General features: G+C 39.8%; 2 protein-coding genes and 1 non-coding gene across 4 annotated transcripts in view; 2 read left to right on the top strand and 1 right to left on the bottom strand.

Annotated features, from left to right (window-relative positions):
* LOC133545310 (gastrula zinc finger protein XlCGF57.1-like) overlaps positions 1-8,737 on the top strand; it is a 32,137-nt gene extending 23,400 nt beyond the window's left edge. Inside the window, exon 6 of one of the 2 annotated variants that reach the window (XR_009804798.1) lies at positions 7,189-8,737. The gene's annotated coding sequence lies outside the window, so the exon portion shown is untranslated. Of the gene's footprint in view, positions 1-2,702; positions 3,992-7,188 lie in introns of those variants that run through there. The other variant, XR_009804799.1, reaches the window with a different exon arrangement.
* Positions 1-15,646, top strand: part of LOC133545367 (golgin subfamily A member 6-like protein 6) — a 224,427-nt gene that overhangs the window by 112,421 nt on the left and 96,360 nt on the right. The gene's annotated exons all lie outside the window — the stretch shown is intronic.
* Positions 12,502-12,574, bottom strand: trnar-acg (transfer RNA arginine (anticodon ACG)). Its single transcript has one exon. It is a non-coding gene; the product is annotated as a tRNA-Arg (tRNA).

Raw genomic sequence — 15,646 nt, 5'->3', positions numbered from 1 at the left:
CGAGAACCGGACTTATTGAGAGGGAATGTGCGCCCTCCTGTGGACTTCTCCTGCAACTGCACACATAAAGAAATTCATTATTTCCAAGTGTGCCTTATTTAGTGACCCAGACTTCGCATGGGGGGGATCGTTTACATGTTTATTGTTTAGTGTATACATTTTAATTAAATAACTGTTTAATGTATGCATATTAAACATCTGTTTAGTGTATGAATATTAAATTATTAAATACATGTTTAGTGTATAAATATTTAATAAATGTTTGGTGTATAAATTAACTATATGTTTAGTGTAAAAAGTTTTAATACATTTTTGGTGGATGAATATTGATTGAAGTTTGTATGCCAATTTTAACAATATGAATTCATTTATGGAACAATTTAAAGAACCTTTCAAAAGTATTGCTGTATCAGAGACATGGATGGATACAAAAAAAGGAATGGACTTTGGACTAGAAGGATATGAACTCAATTATATTAATAGATTAAATAAGAATAGAGGCGGAGTTGCTGTGTATGTGATGAAGGACTTCCATTACAGGGTGGTAAAAAACATGTCACTAGCTATTGACAATGTTTTAGAGTGTATAACTATTGAGATATGTCATGAAAGAAGTAGAAATGTATTGATCAGTTGTATATATAGAACACCCAACTCAAGCATTGAAGGATTTGAAGACTGGATTAAGGGAACTTTCGATGGAATCAGTCAAAAAGTACTTTTTTTTTATGTGGCGACTTCAATATAGATCTCTTGAACCCCAATAAGCAAAAGTCCATTAATGATTTCATAGATACAATGTATAGTATGAGTTTGTATCCCCAAATCACAAGGCCAACCAGAATTGCAAGTCACAGTGTTACACTTATTGATAAAATCTTCACTAATGTGTTTGATAATAACACAACAAGTGGACTGTTAACAACCGACATCAGCGACCATCTGCCAGTTTTTACTATTTACGATGGGAATTACAAGAAGAAAAACATCAAGAAAAAGACATTTCAAAGACTATGGACAGAGGAAAGAATAATTTCCTTAAAGGAGGATCTGAGGAAACAAACTTGGGACAATGTGTACAATGAAGATGATGTAAATGATGCATATGGGAAATGTTTCAAAACCTTTCTAACACTTTATAATAAACATTGTCCTTGGAGAGAACTTAGTAAGAAGCAAAGGAAAAACAACCAACCATGGATGACAAAAGGACTGAGAAGTGCTTGTCACCAAAAAAAAAAAAAAACACATTATATCGAATATTTATAACACAGAGATCCATAGAGGCAGAAAATAAGTATAAGAAATATAAAAACAAGCTAATTGGTATACTACGAACATCTAAGAGGGAATACTACAGTCAATTATTAAACAAGAACAGAAACAACATGAGAGCAACATGGGGAATCCTAAATAGCATCATTAAAAATGTTGCTAAGACAGATTACCCCCAGCACTTTCTGGATGGAAATACAAAAAATTACAATATGAACCAAATAGGTGAATGTTTTAATGATTACTTTGTTAATATCGGAAAAAATCTGGAACAAAGAATTCCAAATGCAGATGATGGGTCAGTTGAGGACTTGAGTGAGCTCATAGACAGAAATCCCAATTCCATGTTTCTTAAGAAGGTGACAAAAGAAGAAGTAATCAGAATTGTAAAAAAATGTAAATCTAAGACCTCAACATATGGTAACGATAAAAAAAGGTTGTAGAAGACATTTCAGAACCTCTGACATATATCAGTAACATATCATTTCTAATCGACAAATTCCCTGACAAAATGAAAATTGCAAAAGTCGTACCAATTTATAAGAATGGAGACATACACCAGTTTACTAACTACAGACCAGTTTCATTACTTCCACAATTCTCCAAAATCATGGAAAAACTATTCAGTAACCGATTAGATAAATTTATCAACAAAAGTGGGACGCTCGTGGAGAACCAATTTGGATTTAGAGCAAATATCTCAACATCAATAGCATTAATCAAAATAACAGAGAAAATTACCAATGCAATAGGACAGTAAAGAATGTGCGGCCGCAGTATTCATGGACTTAACAAAAGCATTTGACACAATTAATCATGATATTTTAATACAAAAACTAGAACGATATGGCATCAGAGGTTTGGTCTTGAACTGGGTAAGAAGTTATTTAACCAACAGGGAGCAATATGTGAAGATGGGTGAAAATATGTCAGTACGGCTAGATATACCTTGTGGTGTACCCCAGGGATCAATACTGGGACCAAGATTGTTTAATCTTGATATAAACGACATTGGTAAAGTTACAAAGAACTTAATGTTAGTTTTATTTGCAGACAACACAACTGCTTTCTGTTCGGGAGAGAGCACACCGAAGATAATACAAATAATAACAGAAGAAATGAACAAATGAAAAAATAATGTTTGACAAATACAGACTATCTTTGAATCGCAGTAAAACTGAAAGAATGCTATTTGGTAACAGTAGAAAAGAGCATCAGACACAAATACAAATAGACAGAGTAGACATTGAAAGGGTAAAACAAACCAGATTTTTGGGAGCATTAATAGATGGTAAAATTAACTAAAAATCTTATATACAAAATATACTGTCATGCCTGTAAATCAGTTTATGTTTGATCATGTTTACGTTTTGCTTTTGGACTCTTGTCTCCTGTTTTGCACTTCCTGATTGTGTTTGTCTCCATAGTTACACATTGGTTTCCACCTGGTCTCCAAGTTACGCCCCTGCCCTCAGTTCCGCACCTGTTTCTCATCATCATAATCACTATTTAAATCATTTGTTTTCTGTTCATCGGCCTGGGAACTTTGCTATTGCTGGTGCTTATGCTATTGCTTGCTTGCATTCTACTTCCTGCTTATGCTGTACTGCTTGCTACATGCTGCTCCTACCTTCATGCCTTGCTATTCGGTTTTGTCCACGTCAAGTAAGTTTTTGTTATTTAAGCCATTGTGCTAGTTTTGTTTATAGTTCATTATTCATGCCATCGAGTAAGTTTTTTTGTTACATGTTTGTATTTTGTGGTCTAGTATTAGTACTTACTTGTAAGCGTCCTTTGTTTGCTTATTTTTGTATTTAGTGTTTAATAAAATAATCATGTACGCACATTCACACCTGGCTCGTTCCATATATTCTCTAATCCAAGTCATAGTCCTGACATATACAACATAAGGTGGCAAAAAAACATTTCAATAATGAATAAAGCAAAATACGTCCTGGGTCAAAAATCACTTCATAGTCTCTACTGCTCGCTAGTGTAACCATATCTGAGTTATTGTGTAAAAATATGGGAAATAACTACAAATGTGCGCTACATTCTTTAACTGTGTCACAAAAAAGATCGATTAGACTGATACATAATGTTGGATATAGAAAACATACAACACGTTATTTATTGAGTCAAAAATATTAAATTTCGATTTGGTAAAATTGCAAACAGATAAAATGATGTACAAAGCGAACTATAACTTGCTACCAAGGAATGTACAACAATTCTTACCAACTAAAGAGGAGAAATATAACCTTAGAGGAAATCTAATTTAAAACATTTGTATGCACGTACAACTCTTAGAACCTTTAGCATATCAGTATGTGGAATTAAATGATGTAATGGATTAAGTAAAGAAGTTAAACATTGTACTGATATGATCCAGTTTAAGAGGTTGTTCAAATTAATAGTGCTTACAAAGTACAAAAAAGAAGAATTATGAGGAACACTTTCAACCTTATTGAAAATAAGATATTCTTCATCTCAGTAAGCTAATGATGACTGAATTAATTAATTACATATTACAAAACTGTTGTATTACTCATTCACGGATGTCATTTTACTATAAAAGAGGTCAGTGGATGAATGTATATAATTGTAGACGCTCTGACGTGGGAAAGGTGTAGGATTAAATAAGCTTTGCTTCTTCCTACTCCTTTCCGGACATGATGTGATGTGAAATGATGTGGGATTGTTTGATGTATTATGTTGTAAGTGTGTTCATGTACATGTCAAAATAAACTGAGAAAGAAAGAAAGAAATCATTGTCAACCGATATTCAGTTGAATATGCCACAAAGACGACATATTTGATGTTCAAACTGATAAACTTTTTTTTTGTTTTTTTTTTGCAAATAATCATTAACTTTAGAATTTGATGCCAGCAACACGTAACAAAGAAGTTGGGAAAGGTGGCAACAAACACTGATAAAGTTTAGGAATGCTCATCAAACACTTATTTGGAACATCCCACAGGTGTGCAGGCTAATTGGGAACAGGTGGGTGCCATGATTGGGTATAAAAGCAGCTTCCATGAAATGCTAAGTAATTCACAGACAAGGAGGGGGTGAGGGTCACGCCTTTGTAAGCAAATTGTCGAACAGTTTTAGAACATTTCTCATCAAGCTATTGCAAGGAATTTAGGGATTTTACCATCTACCGTCCTTAAAATCATCAAAAGGTTCAGAGAATCTGGAAAAATCACTGCACGTAAGCGACGATATTACGGACCTTTGATCCCTCAGGCATTACTGCATCAAAAACCGACATCAGTGTGTAAAGGATATCACCACATGTGCTCAGGAACACTTCATAAAACCACTGTCAGTAACTACAGTTGGTCGCTACATCTGTAAGTGCAAGTTAAAACTGTACTATGCAAAGCAGAACCCATTTATCAACAACACCCAGAAACGCCACCGGCTTCGCTCGGCCCGAGCTCATCTAAGATGGACTGATGCAAAGTGGAAAAGTGCTGTGATCTGACGAGTCCACATTTCAAACTATATTTGGAAACTGTGGGCGTAGTGTCCTCCGGAACAAAGAGGAAAATAACCATCCGGATTGTTATAGGCGCACAGTTCAAAAGCCAGCATCTGTGATGGTATGGGTTTGTATTAGTGCCCAAGGCATGGGTAACTTACACATTGCACCATTAATGCTGAATGGTCCATACAGGTTTTGGAAAAACATATGTTGTCCAAGCAACGTTATAATGGACGCCCCTGTTTATTTCCGCAAGACAATGCCAAGCCACGTGTTACAACAGCGTTGCTTCGTAATAAAAGAGTGCGGGTACTTTAATGGCCCGCCTGCAGTCCAGACATGTCTCTCATTGAAAATGTGTGGCGCAATATGAGGCGTAAAATACGACAGCGGAGAACTCGGACTGTTGAACGACTGAAGCTCTACATAAAACAAGAATGGGAAATAATTTCCTCAGTTCCCAAACATTTATTAAGTCTTGTTAAAAGAAAAGGTGATGTAATACAGTGGTGAACATGCCCTTTCCCAACTACTTTGGCACGTGTTGCAGCCATGAAATTCTAAATTAATTATTATTTGCAAAAATAAATAAAGTTTATGAGTTTGAACATCAAATATTTTGTCTTTGTAGTGCATTCAACTGAATATGGATTGAAAATGATTTGCAAATCCTTGTATTCTGTTTATATTTACATCCAACACAATTTCCCAACCCATATGGAAACGGGGTTTGTATATAACACATAAAACATGGAATTGAAAGTCAACGGTACAAATCCCTACCAGCAAGTGTTGTTGTACTGGAAACAAATTTACAAACACAACTTCATCACACACCATACTCCACTATGGAATTGTTCTTATATTAAAATGAGAAACAAATCCATCTTTGAACAGGAACGTGTTATGATCCACCAAGCGGATCATATAGGGTTTTGGGTTATGAGTCTTTTGTGTTTCTTGTTTATGGTTTGACTCTTCCGATTCTTAGTTTGTGCACTTCCTTGTTTAGTCTGTTTCCATGGTTACCCCATTTGTTCCATCTGCACTGGCCGTTACGCACACCTGTTTATGATTACCGTTTCTGTATTTATACCTGCCTCGTCCCTTTGTTCGGTCTGAGGTTTTCACTTGCTTTACGCAACACACACTTTTCGATGAGCTTGTCCTGTTTTGGCTTGCTAAATTCCGCCTTAGCTTTTGGGCACTCGACGCGCGCCATTTTGGACGTTTACTCAGTGCTAGTGTTAGCCTAGCTACCCGTGCGTTGCACGCACTTTCTTTTGCCTTTGTATCAGTGTTCTTTTATCATTTTATATATTAAAACCAGCTCCTACCTGCAATCTTGCTTGCCTGGTCCCGTGCATCTGGAGGTGACATCTCCGCGCATCACAATGCGCTTTGAACGTGACACAATGGTTTCAAAAAGGCATTTGGTCACTGATGCACTTATTGAATGATTAGAGCATTTTATTATTTGAAGATTTCATTGTAAAATACGACCTGCAAAAAAAAAATATTAAAAAATTTAAAAAGGCTTTCATTCAAAATATTATAATTGCTGCATATCATCATTTTTTAATTATTTACTATTTCTTATTTACTGTATTTTCTCTGGAACAAAAAAAATACTCACAACTTTAAAGTTTCCATTCTTCCTAAGGTAGAGGAGTTCATTTAAGAAAAAAAGATGGAATTGACCACTTAAAATAATTTTTAGGATGTTCTTTTGCAATTGAATACAACACTTGTTCGTTCTGTGATAGGGAAACAAAATTTTAAGAATGTATGCAAAGTAAATCCCTGTGGGAGGATGGGGCGGTATAGCTCAGTTGGTTGAGTGGCCCTGCCAGAAACTTGAGGGTTCCAGGTTCGATACCCGCTTCTGCCATCCTAGTCACTGCCGTTGTGTCCTTGGGCAAGACAATTTACCCTCCTGCTCCCAGTGCCACCCACACTGGTTTAAAAATGTAACTTAAATACTGGGTTTCACAATGTAAAGCGCTTTGAGTCACTGGAGAAAAGCGTTATATAAATATAATTCACTTCACAATATTGGCTTTTGTCTGACACTCCAAACTTTGACTGATATTGATGTTGTTTTGGGGATGTTTTAAAAAAAAAAAAACATTACAAATGTTTAAAACACAATACTGGATTTATTTAAAACATCCACAAATGTAAGTTTGTAAAAAAAAAAAAAAAACTGTCTTATCATCTTTAGAGTCTTCATCATCAGTGTCAGGAGAGTGTGACGTTGTGTCCTCACTATCTGATAGTGGAGCTATCAGATATCAGATAGCTCCACAGTGGTCTCCATCAGCTTTTGTTGTCATGTGTTGTGTTGAGCTGCTGCTTGGAGGCTCCCTCCCTCCCCTCTCCTCACTTTCACCTTTGACCTCATCACCTTCACTCTTCACAGGGACACCAGTCACTGGGAACTCCACTGTCCTTCAAGATGATCTCCTTCCTGACTGATGTTGTGTTCCATCGCTTCCTCTTTAATGTGGGGCGTCAGTGAGTCTTCATCTTCCTTTTTAAAGGGAAGGGTCTGTGTCAAAGAGGAAAAGGAGACGCCAGAGGGTCCGTGGCGCCTGGTCTTCCTCTTTGATGGATCCTCCTTCACCATCCTGAAGCTACACTCCTGTTTTTTAGGCAGATGTTGTTCTTCACAGACGTCTGCAGGACACACAAATGACAAACATGCTTTAGAAATGTCCAGATTTTCTCAGTCACGAGGCATTCAGTAAGTTTACATATACCTAAGATAATAAGTTATTATATGAATCGGCCTGAAAACAAACACACCGCTCTTTACAACATTATTCACAGGAAAGGAAGAACATTTTTTACGAGGGCTGGGCAATATGGCCTAAAATCTATATTCCAATAAATTCCCTTCCACTTAAGTGCAGCTGGGATAGGCTTCAGCGCTCCCTGTGACTTTAATGTCAGTTACTGCTAGGGCTTGGCGATATTGCCGTTTTTTTAAATCGCAAAATTTTTAGGCCATATCGCGATATACAATATATATTATGATATTTTGCCTTGGCCTTGAATGAACACTTGATGCATATAATCATGATGATTCTGTGTCTACATTAAAACAGTCTTCTTCATACTACATTAATATATGCTACTTTTAAACTTTCATGCAGAGAGGGAAATCACAACTAAGTCAAGTGAGTAAAAGTGTATTTATTAAGGTTATTAAGCAATAGCACAAATATTCAAGTCATTTCCAAAACGTAAATTGCAAGATTGTCAGAGACATTTTAAGTGTCAAATAAAAATGAGCTGCATTATAGGAAATCAAATAGTATTCGTCCTTCACTATGTGGTATGTTAGTAAGGTTATGAAATTCTCTTCATACTCTAGCGAGTGACTTTTCAAATGATGCTACATATTAGCAGTAATGCTACTTTGGGTACCCATCCATTGCTTCCGGAGTCCTATGAGCCAAAAGAACCCGATAGGACTCCTTCTTCAGCTTGACGGCATCCCTCACTGCTGGTGTCCACCAACGGGTTCTGGGATTACCGCCACGACAGGCACCAACTACCTTGCGGCCACAGCTCCAATCAGCCGCCTCGACAATAGAGGTACTGAACATTGTCCACTCGGACTCAATGTCCCGCACGTCCCTTGTGACATGTTCAAAGTTTTTCCGGAGGTGGGAGTTGAAACTCTCTCCGACAGGAAACTCTGCCAGACGTTCCCAGCAGAACCTCACAATGCGCTTGGGCCTGCCAGGTCTGTCCGGCATCCACCCCCACCATCGCAGCCAACTCACCACCAGGTGGTGATCGGTGGAAAGCTCCGCCCCTCTCTTCACCCGAGTGTCCAAAACATGAGGCCGCAAATCCGATGACACAACTACAAAGTCGATCATGGAACTGCGGCCTAGGGTGTCCTGGTGCCAAGTGCACATATGGACACCCTTATGTTTGAACATGGTGTTTGTTATGGACAATCCGTGACGAGCACAAAAGTCCAATAACAAAACACCACTCGGGTTTAGATCCGGGCGGCCATTCTTCCCAATCACGCCTCTCCAGGTTTCACTGTCGCTGCCAACATGAGCGTTGAAGTCCCCCAGTAAGACAAGGGAATCACCCGGGGGAGCACTTTCCAGTACTCCCTCGAGTGTACACATAAAGGGTGGGTACTCTGAACTGCTGTTTGGTGCGTAAGCACAAACAACAGTCAGGACCCGTCCCCCCACCCGAAGGCGGAGGGAAGCTACCCTCTCGTCCACTGGGTTGAACTCCAACGTGCAGGCTTTGAGCCGGGGGGAAACGAGAATTGCCACCCCAGCCCGTCGCCTCTCACTGCTGGCAACGCCAGAGTGGAAGAGAGTCCAGTCCCTCTCGAGAGAATTGGTTCCAGAGCCCTTGTTGTGCGTCGAGGTGAGTCCGACTATATCCAGCCGGAACTTCTCTACCTCGCGCACTAGCTCAGGCTCCTCCCCCCAGTGAGGTAACGTTCCACGTCCCAAGAGCTAGCTTCTGTAGCCGAGGATCGGACCGCCAAGTGCCCTGCCTTCGGCTGCTGCCCAGCTCACAATGTACCTGAACTCTATGGCCCCTCTCATGAGTGGTGAGCCCATTGGAGGGATGACCCACGTTGCCTCTTCGGGCTGTGCCCGGCCGGGCCCCATGGGGACAGGCCCAGCCACCAGGCGCTCGCCATCGTGCCCCAACTCCGGGCCTGGCTCCAGACCGGGGCCCCGGTGACTCGCGTCCGGGTAAGGGAAATCTGAGTCCATTTTGTTGTAATTCCATAGAAGTCTTTGAGCTGCCCTAGCTGATCACTCACCTAGGACCTGTTTGTCTTGGGAGACCCTACCAGGGGGCCTGAAAGCCCCCAGACAACATAGCTCCTAGGATCATTGGGACACGCAAACTCCTCTACCACGGTAAGGTAGCAGCTCAGAGAGGAGATCGAATATTTATAACACAGAGATCTATAGAGGCAGAAAATAACTATAAGAAATATAAAAACAAGCTAATTGGTATACTATAAACATCTAAGAGGGAATACTACAGTCAATTATTAAACAAGAACAGAAACAACATGAGAGCAACATGGGGAAACCTAAATAGCATCATTAAAAATGGTGCTAAAACAGATTACACCCAGTACTTTCTGGATGGAAATACAAAAAATTACAATATGAACCAAATAGGTGAATGTTTTAATGATTACTTTGGTAATATCGGAAAAAATCTGGAATAAAGAATTCTAAATGCAGATGATGGGTCAGTTGAGGACTTGACTGAGCTCATAGACAGAAATCCCAATTCCACGTTTCTTAAGAATCTGACAAAAGAAGAGATCATCAAAATTGTAAAAAATTGTAAATCCAAGACCTCAACCGACTGTCATTGAATAGATATGGTAATGATAACAAAGGTTATAGAAGACATTTCAGAACCTCCGACATATATCAGCAACATATCATTTCTAACCGGCAAATTCCCTGACAAAATGAAAATGGCAAAAGCTGTACAAATTTATAAGAATGGAGACATACACCAGTTGACTAACGACAGACCAGTTTCATTACTTCCACAATTCTCCAAAATCATGGGAAAACTATTCAATAGCCAATTAGATATATTTATCAACAAAAGTGGGACACTTGTGGGGAACCAATATGGATTCCGAGCAAATATCTCAACATCGATAGCATTAATCAAAATAAGAGATGAAATTACCAATGCAAAAATGGTAAAGAATGTGCGGCCGCAGTATTCATGGGCTTAACAAAAGCATTTGACACAATTATTCATGATATTTTAATACAAAAATTAGAACGATATGGTATCAGAGGTTTGGTCTTGAACTGAGTAAGAAGTTATTTAACCAACAAGAAGCAATATGTGAAGATGGGTGAAAATATGTCAGCATGGCTAGCTATATCTTGTGGTGTACCCCAGGGATCAATACTGGGACCAAGATTGTTTAATCTTTATATACACGACATTTGTAAAGTTACAAAGGACTTAGTTAGTTGTATTTGCAGACAACACAACTGCTTTCTGTTCAGCAGAGAGAACACACAGAAGATAATACAAATAATAACGGAAGAAATGAACAAATTAAAAAAATGGTTTGACAAAGACAGACTATCTTTGAAATAATGCTATTTGATAACAAAAGTAAAGAGCATCATACACAAATACAAATAGACGGAGTAGAGTAGACATTGAAAGGATAAAAGATACCAGATTTCTGGGAGTATTAATAGATCAAATGAACTGGAAATCTCATGTATAAAATATACAACATAAGGTGGCAAAAAACATTTCAATAATGAATAAAGCAAAATAAGTCCTGGGCCAAAAATCACTTCTTATTCTCTACTGCTCGCTAGTGTAACCATATCCGAGTTATTGTGCAGAAATATGGGGAAATAACTACAAAAGTACACTTCATTCGTTCACCATGTCAGAAAAAAGATAAATTCTATTGATACATACTGTTGGATATAGAGAACATACAAACCCTTTATTTATTGAGTGAAAAATATTAAAGTTTGATGATTTGGTAAAATTGCAAACAGCTAAAATGATGTACAAAGCAAACTATAACTTGCTACCAAAGAATGTACAACAATTCTTACCAACTAAAGAGGAGGAATATAACTTTAAGGGGAAAATCTAATTTAAAACATTTGTATGCACGTACAACATTTAGAGTCTTTAGCATATCAGTATGTGGAATTAAATTATGGAATGGATTAAGTAAAGAAGTTAAATATTGTACTGATATGATCAAGTTTAAGAAGTTGTTCAAATTAATAGTGCTTACAAAGTACAAAGAAGAAGAATTATGAGAAACACTTTCATCCTTATTGAAAATAAGATATTCTTCAATCCAATCCACTTTATTTATATAGCACATTTAAACAACAATAACGTTTCAAAAGTGCTGCACAGCCTTGTTAAAAACAATATTTAAAAAAAGAACAATATTATGCTCCACCAATGACTGAATAAAAACAAAAAAATCTTCATCTCAGTATGCTAATAGTGCCTGAATTAATTAATTACATATTACAAAACTGTTGTATTACTCATTCACGGATATAATTTTACTAATTTACTATTAAAAAAAAGTCAGTAAATGAATGTATATATTTGTAAACGCTCTGAAGTGGGAAAGGGGTAGGATTAAATAAACTTTGCTTCTTCCTACTCCTTTTCGGACATGATGTAATGTGAAATGGTATTAAATTGTCTGATGTATTATGTTGTAAGTATGTTCATGTTCGAAATAAACTAAATAAAGAAAGAAAATAAAGAAAGTATTGATCGATCGACTGAGCTTATAATGCAATTTTACCAAGGGATAAAGTAACAGCACAAAGCACATGTCAGTCATATTAAATTATGCATCAAGGCCAATACTGTAATGACATAAAATTGATATTTTTAATTTTGCCAGTGTACCTGGTTGGTTTCACATCTTGTTCAACCACTTACCAGAAGGAACAAGATACCTCTTTTTTCAAAAATCATCATTAAACAGCTGGAAGAAAGGGTAAAGTGTTATGACCCGGCCACAACACAGAGTACTAACCACTATAAAATTACAGCTGTTAACTATTCCCAAAAATTAGAATAAAAAAAATGCATGTTCCAATTTGTAGATATTAATTTTAAATGCAAAAAAAACTCCCGAAGAAATGGCACTGAATTTTGTTTCAGTTCAACTAACGAAAACCAATGAGCTAGCCAGGAGTTGAACCTAGAATCTTCTGATCCGTAGTCAGATGCGTTATCCATTTCGCCACTAGCCCTACGTTATGATCAGTTTTACTGTACTACAACTTGTATATTGTACACATCTTACGCCAAAGGAACACACAGTTTACATTACCCATAGCAAACCAAAATTGAAGATGAGATCTCATGTATGTCATATACTGTATATCTCCTAGACATAAAAGAGCACTAATCAAGACCAAAGTAGATTTCTCATTCTTCTCAAATGTAGCTCCTGAGAAATAAGGCTCGCAGTGAGCACTGTGAGAGATCTCAAAGTTGTCTAACAGTTATCTCTTTTTCCGATTTCAACAAAGACCAAAATGAGAGATGAATGAGCTGGTCTCCAATATGTCTCAATAATGACTCAGTGGGAGATACACATGGTTTTGTTTCTCACTGCTCACTATTTGAGTTGTTATATACCCGTTTTCTGTCTTAGAAAAAATAATTTAAAAAATGCATTTTAATTGACACAGTTTAATTATACCTCAATCATACTCCAGTTTATCTCACGCCAATATTTGGAGAAAATAATTAATTCAGGCAATATGGATACATGGTCTTTAATCTAAATGGTTTATTTAAATAATTTTCTACTTAATTTGTTGATTTCTTATCCACACGCCATGTACAGTAACTCAGGGACTACAATTGTGAGATTTAAAACTCAACCCAAACAATACTGATGTGATCACAAGACACTTTTTAAGAGCTTTTAACATTTGTGAACTTTCTAGAGCAGTGGTTCTCAAACTCTTTTAACAAAGTACCACTTCAGAAGATATTTGGCTCTCCAACCACCATCATAAGGACTAATATTAAAATACAGTAGCATAGTAGGCCTATGTATTCATTAAAAAAGACAGTGGTTTTATTAAACAAGTAAATTTAATAAATTGGCACCTGAAATATTACACACAATGCAAAAAGATAATCAACAATGATACTCCATATACAGTACATATTTACAGACTTTTACAGCATCTACGGCAACATCACATCAGTGTGTATTTTCAGAGCATTTTTAACAATGATCAAAAAATTGATCTGAGGCTTCTTAGGCCAGTTCAGTTCTTCCATCCATCCATCATCCATCATCTTCCGCTTATCCGAGGTCGGGTCGCGGGGGCAACAGCCTAAGCAGGGAAACCCAGACTTCCCTCTCCCCAGCCACTTCGTCTAGCTCTTCCCGGGGGATCCCGAGGCGTTCCCAGGCCAGCCGGGAGACATAGTCTTCCCAACGTGTCCTGGGTCTTCCCCGTGGCCTCCTACCGGTTGGACGTGCCCTAAACACCTCCCTAGGGAGGCGTTCGGGTGGCATCTTGACCAGATGCCCGAACCACCTCATCTGGCTCCTCTCGATGTGAAGGAGCAGCGGCTTTACTTTGAGTTCCTCCCGGATGGCAGAGCTTCTCACCCTATCTCTAAGGGAGAGCCCCGCCACACGGCGGAGGAAACTCATTTCGGCCGCTTGTACCCGTGATCTTATCCTTTCGGTCATGACCCAAAGCTCATGACCATAGGTGAGGATGGGAACGTAGATCGACCGGTAAATTGAGAGCTTTGCCTTCCGGCTCAGCTCCTTCTTCACCACAACGGACCGGTACAACGTCCGCATTACTGAAGACGCCGCACCGATCCGCCTGTCGATTTCACGATCCACTCTTCCCTCACTCGTGAACAAGACTCCTAGGTACTTGAACTCCTCCACTTGGGGCAGGGTCCCCTCCCCAACCCGGAGATGGCACTCCACCCTTTTCCGGGCGAGAACCATGGACTCGGACTTGGAGGTGCTGATTCTCATTCCGGTCGCTTCACACTCGGCTGCGAACCGATCCAGCGAGAGCTGAAGATCCCGGTCAGATGAAGCCATCAGGACCACATCATCTGCAAAAAGCAGAGACCTAATCCTGCGGTTACCAAACCGGAACCCCTCAACGCCTTGACTGCGCCTAGAAATTCTGTCCATAAAAGTTATGAACAGAATCGGTGACAAAGGACAGCCTTGGCGGAGTCCAACCCTCACTGGAAATGTGTTCGACTTACTGCCGGCAATGCGGACCAAGCTCTGGCACTGATCGTACAGGGAACGGACCGCCACAATAAGACAGTCCGATACCCCATACTCTCTGAGCACTCCCCACAGGACTTCCCGAGGGACACGGTCGAATGCCTTCTCCAAGTCCACAAAGCACATGTAGACTGGTTGGGCAAACTCCCATGCACCCTCAAGAACCCTGCCGAGAGTATAGAGCTGGTCCACAGTTCCACGACCAGGACGAAAACCACACTGTTCCTCCTGAATCCGAGGTTCGACTATCCGACGTAGCCTCCTCTCCAGTACACCTGAATAAACCTTACCGGTAAGGCTGAGGAGTGTGATCCCACGATAGTTGGAACACACCCTCCGGTCCCCCTTCTTAAAGAGAGGAACCACCACCCCGGTCTGCCAATCCAGAGTTACCGCCCCCGATGTCCACGCGATGCTGCAAAGTCTTGTCAACCAAGACAGCCCCACAGCATCCAGAGCCTTAAGGAACTCCGGGCGGATCTCGTCCACCCCTGGGGCCTTGCCACCGAGGAGCTTTTTAACTACCTCAGCGACCTCAGCCCCAGAAATAGGTGAGTCCACCACAGATTCCCCAGGCACTGCTTCCTCATAGGAAGACGTGTTGGTGGGATTGAGGAGGTCTTCGAAGTATTCCTTCCACCTATCCACAACATCCGCAGTCGAGGTCAGCAGAACACCATCCGCACCATACACGGTGTTGATAGTGCACTGTTTCCCCTTCCTGAGGCGGCGGACGGTGGTCCAGAATCGCTTCGAAGCCGTCCGGAAGTCGTTTTCCATGGCTTCTCCGAACTCTTCCCATGTCCGAGTTTTTGCCTCCGCGACCGCTGAAGCTGCACACCGCTTGGCCTGTCGGTACCTGTCCACTGCCTCCGGAGTCCTATGAGCCAAAAGGACCCGATAGGACTCCTTCTTCAGCTTGACGGCATCCCTCACCGCTGGTGTCCACCAAGGGGTTTTAGGATTGCCGCCCCGACAGGCACCAACTACCTTGCGGCCACAGCTCCGATCTGCCGCCTCGACAATAGAGGTG

Source organism: Nerophis ophidion, linkage group LG28 (assembly GCF_033978795.1).
Source record: "Nerophis ophidion isolate RoL-2023_Sa linkage group LG28, RoL_Noph_v1.0, whole genome shotgun sequence".
In the NCBI taxonomy this organism is placed as follows: Eukaryota; Metazoa; Chordata; class Actinopteri; order Syngnathiformes; family Syngnathidae; genus Nerophis; species Nerophis ophidion.
The sequence above is the reverse complement of the archived record's forward strand: the minus strand, read 5'-3'. Positions and strand labels throughout refer to the sequence as shown.